This window comes from Coregonus clupeaformis, unplaced genomic scaffold (genome assembly GCF_020615455.1).
Source record: "Coregonus clupeaformis isolate EN_2021a unplaced genomic scaffold, ASM2061545v1 scaf0209, whole genome shotgun sequence".
In the NCBI taxonomy this organism is placed as follows: domain Eukaryota; kingdom Metazoa; phylum Chordata; class Actinopteri; order Salmoniformes; family Salmonidae; genus Coregonus; species Coregonus clupeaformis.
The window spans coordinates 443,990-462,261 of NW_025533664.1; positions in this window are offsets into that span (position 1 = coordinate 443,990).

The window sequence follows — 18,272 nt, forward strand, 5'->3', positions numbered from 1 at the left end:
AGACGTGTTTGGCTACGGGCACGTGGTAAGTTATGCGTTCACCTGGTAGTCGTCTTTTTTTTCATTTCCATATTTATGAAAAAAAATATTTGTTATTTTTTTGGTAGTCATTTAGCAGACACTCTTATCCAGAGCGACTTACAGTTAGTGATGCATATTTTCTTCATATTTTTTATTTTTTTTTATATATATTTTTTTCTAGCTTTATAAAAAAACAAACGGATAAAAACCTGGTTTTCCTATTTGAAAAAAGTTGAAAGGCAACGTGGATCTACTGTGGTGTAGTTCTTCCCAGCATTGCAACTGTAGTGTAGGTTATTTGTAGGTGTTGTCGTCAATCAAGAAGTCTGCTTAAGTTGGATCGTGTTCAAAGGCCTTTATTCAAACCACGAGGTTCCAGCGTAAGTACGGACACAATATCCGGAGAACCAGACCCCAAATAAATCTTGCTGCATTCTAACTCTCCGTCGTTGCTCCCCCCTTTATATAGCCTTCCAAGAGTTGAATAGCTCCCTCTACTGTTCAATCCCCGTATCTTACCACCCACTTCCTGTTTGTCATATGTGACGTCACGCTAAAACCTTCCCTCTTAATAGCAATAATCAACCTTCCATTTCTTCATGAAAAACCGTTAACAAAGACATAATTTTAATATACTACATATTCCCCCCTTCGAGACAAAACTAAAAAGTCTCGACAACAATAGGATTATGACCAATAACAATTTATCTTATTGAGTATCTTTAACCTTAAACCAAAAACATTCTTCTCTAGAGTGTAAATACCTTTCTATGAAATAACTGTTTGTGAAGTATGAATACATTACTATGACATATGAAGAAATCTCTATGGAGTGTAAGAACGAAAAACTGTCTGGCAGCCATCTTTTCAGATATCCATCCATCAATCAAGACAGTAAAATTCTCTTACGGTCCCTCTGCCCCAGGCAACCACCTCGGTACTCCAGATAACCTCATAAACCATGTAAATACATTTGAAACTATAATACAATTAACTACACATGTAAGCCCCTGTAAACAAAATCCTATCCCGAAACATCCACTCTCAGGCTGGTCAACCCATAGGACCTGAAAGGGAATCTCTCCCTGCTTAAACCTTCTGTCCCTAAACCCCATCGAAATAAACAAAAGCATCTAAGATCCTCATCTGCATTCAATAACATCAAACATCATTCTACCAAAATTAATACCTAAGAATATGACACAATTATGTATTACACATCAAATATGTCTATATTTCATTGCAGACACTGGAATGTAGTCCACTACACTTCATCTCCTCCGTAGTCTCGACTTCCAATGAACTTGTTGATGATGAAATCGGCCACACCCTCCTTGTTTCATCTCCTCCAGTCATATTGTCCCTTCATATTGTCTTTGTTTGAGTATTCCAATCTCCACATGTTCTCCCAAATGCCTCTGGAAGAAAAAGAAAAAGACCAAACAGTATCTTTTCCAAAAAAAACACTTTCAAATTAAACATCACTATCCACTAAGACTATAAAACTGATATATAAATGATGCATGAATCACATAAACCCATTCCCCCCTTGATTCATAAATCATACTAAAAATCACACTAATATTGAAAAAAACAGTGTAAAATGATCAAATAATCAAAAAGGATATTTATCCATCAGTAGTCCATCTAGACCCCCTCGTCCATCTTCGTCCAGATCAGGAACAATCAACAACGGCATCTGAGTGTTGTCTCCAGGCATCACAACACCAACCCATCTTAATATCATAGCTTTTGCAAAGGTCAGTAACAAAGTACAAAAGCAAAACATGACACACAACGCTATCAGAGCTGCGACTAAAATCTGAACCATCACTGCTCCTATTGGGCCTAACTGATCTTGCAACCAAGACTTCGCCGACCATCCAGCTTTCTCAGATCTTCCAAATGCATCCCTGATATTCTTCAAAGCATCTATAACACTTGTGATATTATCGGAACTATCTGGGATTAAAGTATAACAATCATCCCCCGTCAGATTCATAGCCAAACATAAGCCACCTTGTCTTGCCAAAATATAATCAAGAGCCATGTCATGTTTCAACAACGTCAGTCTGTGACTTCTTTGAGCATTTGACAAAAGGTGAAACCCTCTTATTGTTTCATTTGCAAAACCCTGCAACGTATATGTAATATTATCAATATGATCTGCTAAAAATGTTACACCATACCATGGAAAAAGACCAAGTCCCCACTTCTCTCCCAGACTTATCCTCCAATGGTAGGCTTCAAGATTAGTAAATTTAGCCATGTCTCGTTTAACCCTATTTTCAACAGTAGTTTCAGATTGATCTGGGATCGGTGCTACTCCTCTTCTTATTGTAAAAACCTCATATGGAAGCTTCAACGTGGACATGTAACAACACCCTTTCCATCCATAGGGTAAAAATATATATGCTTTATCACCACAAACCCACCAAATATCTCTAAAATTCCCAATAGTTGCATTGATAGGGAAAAATTGATCCATCACCATCAAAGTCCTGCCCTTCGTACTACCTGGTGCATAAAAAGTTACATTATATTTGTCACTTTTACCCTTTCGTCCGTGTTTACCCAAAGTCAACATATACCCATCACAATCTGATATTCCCATGAACATACCATTTACCTCATCTGTATTATTAGAACAAATACAAGTTTTAGCTCTCACTGCTCTCACCTCAAATGCTTCAGGGATCACTGTCACCTGACTTTCTTTACCACCCACCATATGCACATAGGGAAATTCATTTAACCAAGAACACTTACTAGGCTTATACAAATGGTGTGACAACGACATATCTTTATCTGTCAATACTCGTTGATGATACAACAGCCATCTCAACGCATAGGCCTGACACCCACCCGCCAATGGTTGAGCAATCGTCTGTAAAATTGAACCCCACGTCTCTGGTGCTGGAATTCTCAACAGACATGGACCCTCAAGATTCCTCACTGATCTTACAGCATGAGTTAATTGCTGGAACCAAAGATTTCTACCTGCCCATTGATCTTTAATTTTCAAAACCGCCGAATCAAATCCATATGCTTTCCATTTAGCGTCTCTTTTCCCTACCGAGCGAGATTGATCAGATGTATCTTCTGATGTTAAGTTGAACCCAAAAAACCCATCCTGTTCTTCCATGATATTATCCTGTACTATCTCAGATGAACCTATATTGTTTTCAATGACTACTTGCTGAGTCATTTCAGTTACATCGTTTACTTTTAGAAAAGTTGTTGTTGGTGTCGGTATCATACCTCCTACATTTGTTATTGCCGTCATATCCTTAAATCTTTTCAAAGTTAACATTAAAGTAGTTGATTTAGTTGATGTTTTTTGTTCTAAAATTGGTGCTGACACTATCGGTTCCCTTGTAATCGAATGCGATATATTTATGGCTTTACCAACTGTCAATGTTGAAAGAGTTAAATTGCTTCCCATTGTTGTTCTAACAGACTGACGTGTTGGTGTTATTGTTGTTACTTCATTCCTAGTTTTCGTAACGTTTTGGTCTGACTTTTCTCCTAACTGGTCTAGGCCTATTTTGTCTAACTGAATCACTAGCTTCTCCTGTAACAGAGTTGCCCTTGGTGGCCTCTGCTGCTTCACATCCCACTGAAATATTCCCTGTTGCTTCTGGGACGTATTGGAAATCAATTTCTCCAAATCCTCCTTCCTTTCCATCCCCTGCATAGTCATCTCTGGCATAATCAGAAGTGTCATCATTATCAACGTTAATCCCAACATTGACAATCTCTCCCTCTTCCTGTTCTCCCCTATCTCCATCTTCTCTCTCTACGCGTGGCACCTCTTCTGTAGGCGCTTTAACACAATGTGACAAATGATACCACGTAGGAGACCCCTTAACCTGGACAGCTGTTCCAGTACTACGAACCACTTCAAATGGTCCGTCACGACGTTCGTTATACCACTTCCTCCTGAATACCTTTACGAATACTTTGTCTCCCGGTTGTACTGTATTCCTCCTATCCTCCTCAAGCTCCTTCTGCACCTCTTCTTGTCTTTGCCTGTCAGAAACATATGTGGACAACTTTTTATGAAAATTGGCCATATATGTAACGTACGCTCTCATTTCATCTTCCAACAGGGCCAAGCTTGGACCCTTTCCACTTGTTCGTAAACAAGGCGTTGGCATCCTTCTTCCTGTTAACAACTCATGGGGTGTCATACGTAGATCACGTAGCTCACTTGAGCGACACACCATTAGTGCTAAAGGAAGCGCCGCTATCCAGTTTAGACCTGTATGTTGACAAATCTTCACAATGCGGTTCTTCAAGACACCGTTCATTCTTTCACACATCCCCTGACTTTGTGGGTGATAAACTGCTCCAAGACGTTGCTTAATTCCCAATTTTTGCAACATCAATTTTACTGTTTTATCCACAAATTCTCTTCCATTGTCTGAGGATATTCGATCGGGTAATCCCCACCTGCTTATGACTTCTTTACATAAGAACTTGGCAACCGACTGAGCATCCTTACGCTTGGTTGGACAAGCTTCCGTCCATCGTGAAAATCTATCTACAACCACCAACATGTATCTTTTCCCATCAACTGGTTGTATCATATCAACAAAGTCAATGACCAACTCACGCATAGGACCCCTTGGTGTAGGAATGTAACCTGGATGAACAGGTATCCCTCTTCGAACATTATTTTTAAGACAGATAGTGCATCTTCCTATCAAATAATCAATTTGTTCAAACAAATATGGAGCCCAAAAACCATATTCCTTTGTGATCTTTCTGTGAACCTCCCCCCTCGCAACATGAGCTAAGCCATGTGCTTCTTGAATCATCAGACCTAAGAGGTCTAGAGGCGCTACTATCAACCCCTCATGGTTTCTCCACAGACCAGTAGCATCTTTGACCGCTCCTCGGTCTAGCCATAGCTGTTGGTCGATCATAGAAGCGGCTTCTTGCATCAAAATTACATCTCGAAGCGTAATTTTGTCTTCCAAGTCCACTACATGAGTGACCAGAAACACTTTCCCCAATTTGTCCGCTCCTGCAACGGCTTTTGCAGCTTCATCAGCAGCTTTGTTCCCTTGTGTCACTCTTGACATATCTGTCTTGTGAGCTGCACACTTAGCTATCGCTATCTCTGTAGGTTTCATCATAGCATGCAACAATTTCATGATTTGTGCATGATGCTGTATCGGAGAACCATCCGATTTCTTGAACCCTCGACCTTTCCATACCGCCCCAAACAAATGACATACACTATGTGCATATGCTGAATCAGTGTATATGGTTACTCGCTTACCTTCTGCTAACAAACATGCTTCTGTTAGCCCCACAAGTTCAGCAAGTTGTGCAGACGCAGGCTGTGGTATTACTTCAGCCTTTTCAACAACAAATCCCGTCCCTCTGCCTCTAACTACTGCATAACCAGCACATAACTTATCTCCTACCCGATAGCAAGACCCATCCGTCCAATACTCCAGGTCTGCTTCACGTAACGGAAAGGCTTGTAAATCTGATCGAAGCCTCGAATATCTCTCTGCTTCTTGGACACAATCATGTGGCTCACCATCCTCGGAAGTTGGTAAACTCTCGGCTGGATTTACTGTATCACATCTCACAAGGGTGACATCCTCCTGCTCTAAGAGTCTATGATAGTCTCTGAGCCTAGGCATTGTCAATGTATACTTCCCATAGTTCAAAAGATTTCTGAGACTATGATGGGTAAGAATTGTCACGGGGTAGCCCATCGTGACCGATGATGCTTTGTCATACATGGAATATACCCCCACCATTGCTCTGTAGCATAGTGGTAACCCTAGTTCTACCTCTGAATAAGCAGTAGAGTAGTAGGAAATAGGCTGAGGATTCGTCCCCATGCCTGTCGGTTGACAAAGAACCGCGCATGCATATCTACCTCCAGTAGAAGTAGACACATATAGCAAAAAGTTCTTTGAGTAATCTGGTAGTGCAAGTGCAGGTGCCTCCTGCAACCTCTGTTTGATAGTTTCAAATGCCACATGACCTTCCGGTGTCCAGGAAAGATTGCTATGAAGTTGACCACTCTCAGTACCCCTCACCATAGCCCTCAACGGTGCCATCAAACTAGTATAATCCTCTACCCAAGCTGAGGAATAACCAGCAATACCTAGAAATGTCATCATTTCTCTGACTGTTCTAGGTTTTGGAGCCTTACGAATAGTTTCCACCTGCTTGTCTGAAATGTTTCTGTGGCCATGAGTTATGTTCTGACCTAAATATACAACCTTCTCCTGACAATATTGCAGCTTTTTCTGTGACACCTTGTGCCCCTTTTCTGCCAATACCTGTAGTAATTTAATTGAGTCCCTATGACATGTTTCCTTATTTTGTGAGCAAACCATTATATCATCCACGTACTGAATGACAGTGCTCTGCAATATCTGATCTATCCCTACCAAATCCTCCTTCAATACTTTATTGAAGATATGCGGCGAATGCCGGTACCCCTGTGGCATTCTATTGTATTCATAGAACTGTCCCTTATAGGTGAACCCAAATAAATCCTGACTCTCTACACTAAGTGGAACACTGAAAAATGCTCCACATAAGTCCAGTACTGTAAAATGTGTCGCATCTGGAGGAACTTGAGCTAACAAGGTATGAGGATCTGGCACATCCGCTGGAAAGTCAATCACTATTTCATTCACTGCTCTCAAATCATGAGCTACACGATAACTTCCATCTGGTTTTTTTACAGGCCACAAAGGCGTGTTACTCCGAGGGTGTTTTGTTGTCCTTAAAACCCCTACTGTCGAAAGTCCATCAATTTGTGGTTCAATCCCTTTGATTGCTTCCTCTGTCAATGGATATTGATTTTTCCATGGAGGTTTGGCTCCTGATCGAAGTTCAACCTTCACAGGTTGAGCTGATTTTACAAGTCCAATATCAGTACTATGTTGAGACCACAACCCTTCTGGAACTTGTTTCAACATCTCCTCTTTCATAGGATCTGAATCAATCTTCATATTGCAAATAGATTCATGTGTCATTCCTACAGCCTGTGGCTCTCCTTGTCCTTGAGCCGAAATCATTATTTTGAGAAATCGTTGATCTTCACTTCTCCAAATCGCCAAATTTTCTTTCGTTGGTCTGAAAGTAAGTTTCTCTGCTTCTGTCATCATTTCTCCCATTTGCTTTTGCTCATAGCCTTCTGAAACCAACAAGGTAACATGTGGCACACTCTTCTCAATATCAAATTCTTTATTCAGATAATCATCGGTGTTTATCTTCATAGCTGCTCCTTGTGGTCCTAAAATAATGCAACTTGAGCTAAGTTGAACATTCTTCGGTTGATGACTCAACCATTCCTCTGAGTGTGATTGAGCAGCCTTCTTGAAATACTTAAGCGTACAATGGAATGGATATTCCGGAAGCTTTGCATCAGGCATATTTGCAACAATAAATTTTTCCCATATCTTAGCCTGTTTCATAAAATCTTCACTGAGATTTCCAATCCAGAATACTGAAGACGAATCCATCTCCGTCCTCATCGACAATTGGTAAACCTTTTCTTTTGGCATTTCTATCAGACAGCCGTCTGGTGTACATCTGATTGTACAGTTCAACTTACACAAGGCATCTCTTCCCAATAATGCAACAGGTGTATGTTCTGATACCAGTATGGGTATTTTAATTTTGTGATCTTTATAGCAGAGCTCAATTGGTTCCGTAAGAGGAATCAGCTGTTTTACTCCCTCAAATCCGATTGTCCTAACGAGTTGATTGGACATAGGGAGATGTGTAGCATCTTCAGGTCGAACACAGGTGAACGCTGCTCCGCTATCCGCCATTACTTCCAATGGTCGGTTGTTTATTTTCACCTCAATTGTTGGATCTCTTTCCGATCCTGACGCTACCAGCTGACACCCCCCTTTCGAATCATCTAGGCACCTCTAGAATCCTGGCTCCGGACCCCTGTAGGGGTTCACCGGTCCTCCAGATGATTTTGACTGGCCCCTGTATCTTCCTCTGAAATTCCCTCTGATGTTTCCTCCTGACCAATTGCACTCACGGGAAAAGTGACCAACATGTCCACAATTATAGCACAGGTCTGGAGACTCCTGGAAGTATGGCTTAAATCTTCCTCCCCTTTCTGATCCTTCTCGTCCTCTCCCTCTCCAATTCTGTGTCTGTCCAGAACTTGGCTGTGGGTATGAATTAACTGGTGCCGCCATTGGTGGCTGGTACAATTGCGGTTGGAACTGTTCTGGTGGAAGCTGTGGCAGTGCTTGTTGGTTCGGTGCACACGGACTCTGCATAACCAAAGCTTGTTTCTTCTCCTTTTTATTCTCTCCCAGTTGTATTAGATTCAGTTTCCGGAGAGTTTCTTCGTCCTGCTCTTTCTGATTGAGTTCCTTCTTCCTGTACAGATCCACTTGATGAGCTATGTGATCTGTATAGACCCCTTTTGTCATGCTTCCAAGTCCAACTACTTCTGCCAGTTTGCTTCTTACTGGTGCGGGCAGTCCCATTTGCAGTTTAGCTCTCAAAATTGACTGCTCAATTTGACTCACATCTGGATCATTACCAGTAATATTTCTCCACACTTGATGAACTCTTGACACATAAGCTCTCGGATTTTCTTGTTGTCCTAGTGGATCAATCAGAATATTATCAGGATGCACATTCGTTGGAAATGTATCTTTCAATGCTCTCCACAGACGATTCCTACTTGCAGCCAACAATTCAGGATCGTTCACTGCCGTCCCAACATATCTCATGAGTCCAGCCCTCTGGAAGACTTCTTCCATATCTGGAATCCCAATGAGATTAGCCAACAGTCTCTTAACGTCTCCTATGGCAGACTGTGTTCCCACCGTAATTTCTTCCAATTTCGAAATCCAAGGATAGGCCCCATTCTGAAGAATAGGCAGCTTCTCAAGTATGTTCGACATATCGGTATTTTGCAACGGCTTATATTCAAAGTTTTGACCTCGAATGATAACTGGTACCATTTTGCTCGGGGTATCTTTCCTTGACCTTAATGCATATTTTGTCTCATCTTTTTCAGATTCTCTTCTCAGCTGTCTCTCCTTCCGTATGGTCAGCGACTGAAGTTGTTCCTGTACCTCTCTTACTTCTCCTGCAGTCCTTGCACTCTTCAGTTCTGATAAGCATTGGTCTATTTCTCCGTCTATTTCTTCTGCAACAGTCTTTGCAGGACAACCTCCTTTCGAATACGCAGCACCGTCAGTCTCCTCTTTATCGCTGTCTTCATCTTTGCTTCCCTCAGCACTCGAAGATATTGTATCCTTCTTCTTCGAATCTTCCTCAGCACTGTAATATCTTGTATCCTTCTTTTTCAAACCTTCCTCCGAATATCTTGTATCCTTCTTCTTCTTCAAACCTTCCTTACCCCTTCTCTCCGTTCTGGCCAACCTTCGTTTGATGACCGGATCATATCCACCCATGATCCCCTCTAAATCACTCTGATCATCATCGTCCTCCTCCAATTCCATCCTACTTAACCTCATACCACCCTTAGTTTTCAGACCTCTCGTTTTCTTTCCACCTTTGGTGCTTGGATGCATTTTTACGGTCGTTTCTGCTTGTCCTCTCTCTATAATTTGTTCATCCTCATCTCTGATGTAATAATCCCCCTGTTGAAGGATTACTGGAAGCTGAGGATAAGCATCCCTAAGCTCAACTTCCTTCTCATACGGTGGGGGTCTTCTCGCCGAATCCGTATGTGAGAAAGGTATACCGACCTCTACCCTCAGTTTCTCTGTCGACGTCTCTTCCTTTAGCTTCTTCTCCATACCTTTGCTTCCCTTGTCTTTGGTATCTTTCATCAGTTTTTGTCCTTCGTCTTCAAACAATTTAAGAACACCCAGCTCCCTTTGTCTCTTCTCTTTACGTCGTTCCTTTTGTTTTCCCTTCTTCTGATCTGCCTTGTAAATTGACAGAAGTACTTTCATGATGTTGATAACATCCGGATTAAGAGTCCCTTCCTCTGGCCAGGGTTGTTCAATGTCAGGCCAACGTTTGTTCCATTTGCCGGATAATCTCGCAATACCCTTAACTAAAGGATTACTATGTTCGACTATATTAACTGGTGTAATAACTTTCATAGCCTTGCTATCCTTTCTCCCCATTGTAAGTCCTCTTTTATCTTCCTTTATTGTGAACTATTTATTCTAGCCTATGGCTTCCCCCTTTAATTATTAATATAACCTACAAAAACCTTTTTTTTTTTTTTTTTTTAAATTACTAAATAAAACGAAAAATTTAAAAAAATATGACTATTAAATTTTTTTTTTTTTTAATATGAATATAATTTTTTTTCCAAAAATCTGAATTCAAAATTTTCCAAAAAATATGAATATTAAATTTTTTTGAAAAATATGAATAATTAAAAAAATTAAAATATGAATATTAAAACTTTAATCAAAAATATGAATAATTAAAAAATTAAAATATGAATATTAAAATTTTAATCAAAAATAAACCCTCCCAAAAAAAAAAAAATCCATTAAATTATTCAATTAAAATTTTACTTAACAACTATGAATAATTATGAATAATTAAGACCAATTTTTATTTCTACACCTATTTTACCAATTTAGGACCCACTTACCTTAACCCCTCCGGAAAGTGAATACCAGTAGTCAACTTCCACAGCAATCCAAACAACATGGAATTCTAATCTACAACACCATCACCCCAATAAATTCCATTGTTTAATATGCACCCAGAAGTATTTTACTATCACCGAATAAAACAACATGCACCCAAGTATTTTAATATCACAGAATAAAAAGACTTCCAATCTACAACAATACCACACCAATATAAACCATTGTTTAATATGAAGCCAACTATTTCAATATCACAGAATAATGTCAGTACCTGCTTTCCAACCGAATCCCCCAGTCAGGCCCAGTAATGCACAGAGACCCAAAACTGCAACTTTTATTCCCTGATCAGTCCGTTGCCAAGCGTGTAAGAGAGTATCATTGCATCCAACATCCTGTTGAGAGATTTTGTAGACAAAAAAGTACTAGCCTGATTTTGGATGATCCTCTGTTTGCGTCACACCTTGTCACGTCACGCCACGCCGCGCACGTTAGCCCCCCTCTCTCTCCTTCGCTCCGTTCTACAGCCTCATATAACAAGGGAAGAAAACGATACAGCCAAGCATTTAAAGTTTACACTTAACCAAGGTATTCCCCACTCATATTTGCTACCAAACGGAACCTAGAAAGAAATAAATCAACACATTTTAAACCGGACCCCAAGAATAAATAAATCGCTCAAAACATTTTAATTTTATTTTAACCCGTCATTCAAATCAATGCATTATACTTCGTCACCATATATTTAATTTATAAATGTACTACATCTCAACAAATAGTTTAACGTTCACATAACAGTTACTTTAATAATTTTAAAAGAGTCGTGTTCACCTTTTCCGGTAGCCATTACCCCTGAAAAGAAACCTGAAACAATCATATGACCGTACTGGCCACCATTTTGTTCCGTCGCCTCAGCACGACCGCATGTCGTAGATTTAGTGCCGTAAACCAAAACGTGTCCTAATCTCGTGTCATAAACTCCCCCTTTCTGTAGTGTAGTGTCGCAAAATTAAACGCATGCGCACAACCATTCAAAAATACTTTTCCCCATGAAAGAATGATTCTCTACCTTCTCTCCCCAAACAGAAAGAATAACAGCCAGCTGTAACTTCCCATTTCCCCCTTATAGTCAAACAACATTTAACAGCGCTCACAAAACATACAACCTGACTTACAGACAGTGACAAGTTTAAGAGACTTTAACCCATCGCAATGGAATCTCTAAGGATATCCGTTAGCATGTAGCACGCAACACAATTAGCATTCAACCTTAGCAGTTAGCTTAGCCTACGGTACACCGTGACACAAAACCCAATTAGCACTAACATCTACCTCAGCCACCATGATGTAGCATGATTCACACTTTAGCCTTACAAAAATTAGCCTTTAGCCTCAAGCCTTAGCATTTAGCATTTCGCCACGATGTACCACGTGACCCGAACCATACAATCAAGCCTTAGCAACGAGGCACCACGTGGCCTGAAACAATCCAGCATTAACACCAACCTCCAGCTAATTGCAGCCTACTAGCTATACAAATGAACACCCCGCACCGTGGCCCAATCATTTTCCATGATTATCAATAATATCTCCCCGTCTAACTTTATGCTGCCTTGAAAGATGAATCTCATATCAAGCGGTTATCCCCAAACCAATTTCCCGTCGGCCAGAGGAGGAGTATAACATAAATACACCAATTCACTTCATAATTCCCGCTTAAGAAATCAACCTGCCAAAGCCTAACACTTCACACAGGATTTGTAGCCCACTCAATACTAATAATAATTATTACGAGTCGCCCCGTTTCGAGGTCTTTTCCGTATTCACGGTGCCCTAACTATGCAGATATCTTCCCAACATTATTCTCTACCAATCCATTGTCCTAAACATGCTATTATTCCCCATTTACCCATCAACCAAATTTAGAATATTTGTTATCAGACTCCGAATCAACAACAACACCATACCTCAATAACGACCCAAGTACTTTTAACTGTACACCGTCAAAGCCCTCTCCCCAATCAACGAAATGACTAGTGTCCAAAGTTTGTGAATAATCTCACCTTTAGCCGGCTTGAACAGTAGTCAACTCGCGAATCCAGGAAAGGGACCAACAACGATGCAATCAATATCTCAGCGGAGCCTCCAAATTGTAGTGTAGGTTATTTGTAGGTGTTGTCGTCAATCAAGAAGTCTGCTTAAGTTGGATCGTGTTCAAAGGCCTTTATTCAAACCACGAGGTTCCAGCGTAAGTACGGACACAATATCCGGAGAACCAGACCCCAAATAAATCTTGCTGCATTCTAACTCTCCGTCGTTGCTCCCCCCTTTATATAGCCTTCCAAGAGTTGAATAGCTCCCTCTACTGTTCAATCCCCGTATCTTACCACCCACTTCCTGTTTGTCATATGTGACGTCACGCTAAAACCTTCCCTCTTAATAGCAATAATCAACCTTCCATTTCTTCATGAAAAACCGTTAACAAAGACATAATTTTAATATACTACACAACCAAATCAGATTTGTATTACATATTGCCTGGAGTGATTTAAAAAGGAAAGAAAGCTCTAATCTTTACCCAAATGGTCTCAAATTATAGGCCTGATCACCCTGGACCAATGCCTGTTGGTAATTTCAGTAGCACCAAGCAACTCAAGTAGCTATTCAACCTCAAAACTACCTGGTTTTGCTATACATTCAAAACAGCAGTATAATGTTAATTTTTTTTATGGGCATTTAAAAATGACAGAAAATCTTTTCCAAAATGGTCTCAAATGAGCTGTACTCTCAGGCCCATGGGAGAAAGGGTTTTACTAGGCAGGGAGTGTAGAACAAGATGCATGGAGCTCCAGAGGTCACAAGGTCAATGTGGGCCTGCATGGATGTCAGAAGGGCATGAGGGAGAAGGCCCAAGTGAATAGGTGTGTCTGTGTGAGTGTGTGTGTGAGTGATGTATGTTGTTAAGCTATGGAATTAATTGTACAGCATTGGATTGGTGTTGGCATGGGGTAGAGGGAGTTTACATATACCAGTCATTGCCTTTTAAATCCATGAAGGGAAGTGGACAAGTTCACACTTAGAAAGGAGATAATAGTTCCACACCTCATGTGTCCTGATAACTACAGGAATGGAACCATATTGAGGTTGGCTGCTTTCTATACGGTTTGATGGGAGAGAGAGAGAGAGAGAGAGAGAGAGAGAGAGAGAGAGAGAGAGAGAGAGAGAGACAGAGAAAGAGACAGAGACAGAGACAGAGACAGAGACAGAGACAGAGACAGAGACAGAGACAGAGAGAGAGAGAGAGAGAGAGAGAGAGAGAGAGAGAGAGAGAGAGAGAGAGAGAGAGAGAGAGAGAGAGACAGAGACAGAGAGAGAGAGAGACAGAGAGAGAGAGAGACAGAGAGAGAGAGAGAGAGAGAGAGAGAGAGAGAGGACATCAGGTAAAGTTCTGGAGATGAGGGAATATGTGTGCAGAATGAAACCCTCCAGTATGGTTAACCCCAGTTAGGCCCAGTATGGACTATCAATACAAGTGACCATTTAGAATGTGACCCAGTTCAATGGGTCTTAACAGAACTGGGGGATGTCAGCCATGAAGTTGTCTAAACACAACTGGAATATAATTTGTTTGTGATTCATTGTTAATGGATTTTCCATTAGGAACACAGGGGGAAAACCTAACACAACAACACACATAACACACAACCAATAAAAACAAAGGGGGAGGAAACCACTAAAGTCATTACCATATTGTCATTTTCTAACGACAGGGAGAAAACATGTAAAATCTAGAAGACTACTTTAGATCTGGTCAGAAGAAGCCTAGTGCACTACGTAGGGAACAGGGAGAGATTTGGGACAGAGACAGTAACTCCTGTATGGAAATTTTATGTGATTAGTGATTCATTTTAAAGGGGCAATCAGCAGATGCAACATCCATTGATTCTTGAAGAATATAACCTATAAATGCCTCATGAGCTTAGTTCAACTGTCGTACCCCATCAGAACCCAAAATAGAAGCTTGTTTTACTCCGATGTTTGTAAACAAAGTAAATGTAAACAAATACTGTATAGCCTCAAAATATTGTTAAAACTATCATTTTTTATGTCATGGATGGTCAGTCCTTGCTTCCATAGCTCTGTATTTGAATTTGAAAGGGATTACATTTCTCCAGCCCCATCCCTCAGCTTTTTACTAAAACAAGAGTTGGGAGTACGCTTTGTTATTGTTTCTACTGCTGATTGCTGCTTTAAGGTAAAACAAAGAAAAAATGTGTCCCTCATTTGAATAATGGTGAAACTATTCCTTTTTTTTTTTTTTAAGAAACATTGAACATCTAAGAGAGAGAGAGAGAGAGAGAGAGAGAGAAAGAGATAGAGAGTTGTGAGGAGCGAGGAAGAGTGAAAACAGTCGAGTGAGGCAGAGAGAGAGTTGTGAGGATAGAAAAGAGAGAGTGAAAACAGTGGAGTGAGACAGAACGAGAGAGAAAGTGAATTGTGAGAAGAGAGAGAGTGAAAACAGTGGAGTGAGTCAGAGCGAAAGAGAGAGAGAGCTGTGAAGAGAGAGAAAGAGTGAAAACAGTGGAGTAAGAGAGAGAGAGAGAGAGAGAGAGAGAGAGAGAGAGAGAAAGAGAGAGAGAACTGTCCACAATGTTAATAGGAACAAAGATTTGTGTTCCTAGGTTAGGGCCCTTAATATGGAATACATTAAATAGAGTGGTTAGAATATATAAAGGGTAACAGTTTCTATGAAGTACATCCAGTCGTCTGAAAAAGTTTGGGCACCCCTCTGAGGCTGCATAATAATTTACTCTGTCGTCACAGAAAATGATCACAGTGGCATGCCATTCATTTTCTAATAAAAGCTGAGTAATGGGCTATTGTCCAGACAAAGATTTTTAGTGTAGCAATATTAAGTTGTATGAAATTAAATCAGATGTGAAAAATAGGCTATGCCTCAGCCCAATAGGGAATGTCCTCTTGGTGTAACGGTCAAGCTGTTGCTTTCTCCCGCGGTAGACCTGGTTCATATCCCGTCGGTTACATTAAGCAGTCTATTCTCTGAAAATAGTCCAGACAGCATGTACCCAACAGTGAGGTCAGTGGGATTGGAGAGAGTCCCCTCTCCCTCTCTCTGTCTCCTCCCGAGTATCATTTCTTACTCGGCAGGATCCGTCCACGTTTCGGAGGGCTCCTGGCAAGCGGGGAGTCGCCGACCCGCGTTCAATGTGCCGGTCCGCTTAGCGAGTGCGTCCCGCACGCCCCCATGTCTTCTTTTTTTTCATTTTCATATTTTTGAAAAAATAATTTTTCATATTTTTTTTCTGCTTCAAAGTAGATTAAGTCAGCTTCTCCAACATTCCGGTTTTTTCTCTGCTTCAAAGTAGATTAAGTGAAGCTTCACCTCCATTCAGAGCCTGCTGATCTTCACATATGTTGCTCTTTATATGCCCCCAACCATAATCTGGAAATATATTAATTTCAGACTTCTGGACATAAAACTTACATATTGTGTAAACCACACACAGACATGTGAAATCCCTTAGCTAGATGAGCCTCAAACATCAGAGCAATGGCCTAGGCGACAACACCTTGGGTGGGCAATTGTCTTCCAAATGAATGTTCATATATAACACGCCATTCTCCAAATCAATATTTCTATATAACATGCCATTCTCCTTGCATTATGCTGTTGGGTCAGGGGAGGAGGGAGGTTGCAATGCTGGGAAAAACACCTCCACAGCAGATCAACACAGCATTGCAAAAATTTTTTCGAATGAAAGTAACAGCGCCCTTGGGCACCCCTGTAGTTTATTTTTAGTCATTTAGCAGACACTCTTATCCAGAGTGACTTAATATATTTTTTGTGTAATTATTTTTTTCATACCTGCCCCCCAGTGGGAATCAAACCCTAAACCCTGGCATTGCAAATACCATGCTCTACAAACTGAGCCTCCTCATCCCTGCCACAATTCAGACTACTGGACATAATTATAATTCCTATCTAAACCTAACGGCTTGTGAAACCCCCCACACAGAGGTGTGAAATCCCTCAACTTGAGGAGCTTCAAACCTCAGAACAATGGCCTGACAACACCTGAGACATTTTTTAGGAAGATGGCATCATCTGGTTCTATTGCCAACATGATTAGCTAAGTAAAAAAAAAGTATATTACAGAGTTAGGCTTTCACAATAACATTCCTGGAAACAGATTGTAATTTTGATGCTCATAGGAATCATGAGTGCATTCAGGTGCGTATGCCACGGCTAAGTTTATTCACAGTAGACAAACAGGCTCATTCTGTTCAGAATAACCCAGGGTATGACGTCATGTCATCTTGTAACTATACATCAAATATAGTGATCATAAATGTTGACACTGTATTTGACATGAGTTTTATAATAAGAAAATTTGAAGTGCACATTTGGACTCATGGGTGTTTTGCTTGCTTGTATGACATCAAAGCAGTATTTATTATAGTCCTCAACGTCTCATCTTTCAAAATACATTTAGTCCTCTGAAGCGTAGAGCCTGTGGTCTGAAGTCATGTATAGCATGTTACTGTACAGCCACTGCGTACCAATTTAATTTAGGCGTTTATCAGTGCCATTTTCAACCTGTATACTTTAAAGGGCTACATACAAATTGTGCAACAATATTGCATTTTTAAAAGCCTGTTATATTAAATGAAGTGCACTTTAATATAGACCACATGTAAAATTCAATAAATCACATTTTTTTATATGAATAAAGACTTGCAAAAGTGCTAAAATTCTGCATTTTGGCATGTCCCTCTGTGCACCCTCTGTGACTTCTAGGACTATTTTAACCCACTTAACCCCAGAATTCCCCCAAGTTTTCAGGATCATTGCAAAGCCCTAGTTATTCTGTTGCTTTGACAAAGTCATTTCGGGAGATTGTGATTTATTTAATGTGATTAGTGATTCATTTTAAAGGGGCAATCAGCAGTTGCAACATCCATTGATTCTTGAAGAATATAACCTATAAATGCCTCATGAGCTTAGTTCAACTGTCATACCCCATCAGAACCCAAAATAGAAGCTTGTTTTACTCCGATGTTTGTAAACAAAGTAAATGTAAACAAATACTGTATAGCCTCAAAATATTGTTAAAACTATCATTTTTATGTCATGGATGGTCAGTCCTTGCTTCCATAGCTCTGTATTTGAATTTTAAAGGGATTACATTTCTCCAGCCCCATCCCTCAGCTTTTACTAAAACAAGAGTTGGGAGTACGCTTTGTTATTGTTTCTACTGCTGATTGCTGCTTTAAGGTAAAACAAAGAAAAAATGTGTCCCTCATTTGAATAATGGTGAAACTATTCCTTTTTTTTTTTTTTTAAGAAACATTGAACATCTAAGAGAGAGAGAGAGAGAGAGAGAGAGAGAAAGAGATAGAGAGTTGTGAGGAGCGAGGAAGAGTGAAAACAGTGGAGTGTGGCAGAGCGAGAAAGAAAGAGTGAAAACAGTGGAGTGAGACAGAGTGAGAGAGAGAGAGAATTGTGAGGAGAGAGAGTGAAAACAATGGAGTGCGACAGAGTGAGAGAGAGAGAGAATTGTGAGGAGAGAGAGAGAGTGAAAACAGTGGAGTGAGAGAGAGAGAAAGAGAGAGAGAGAGAGAGAG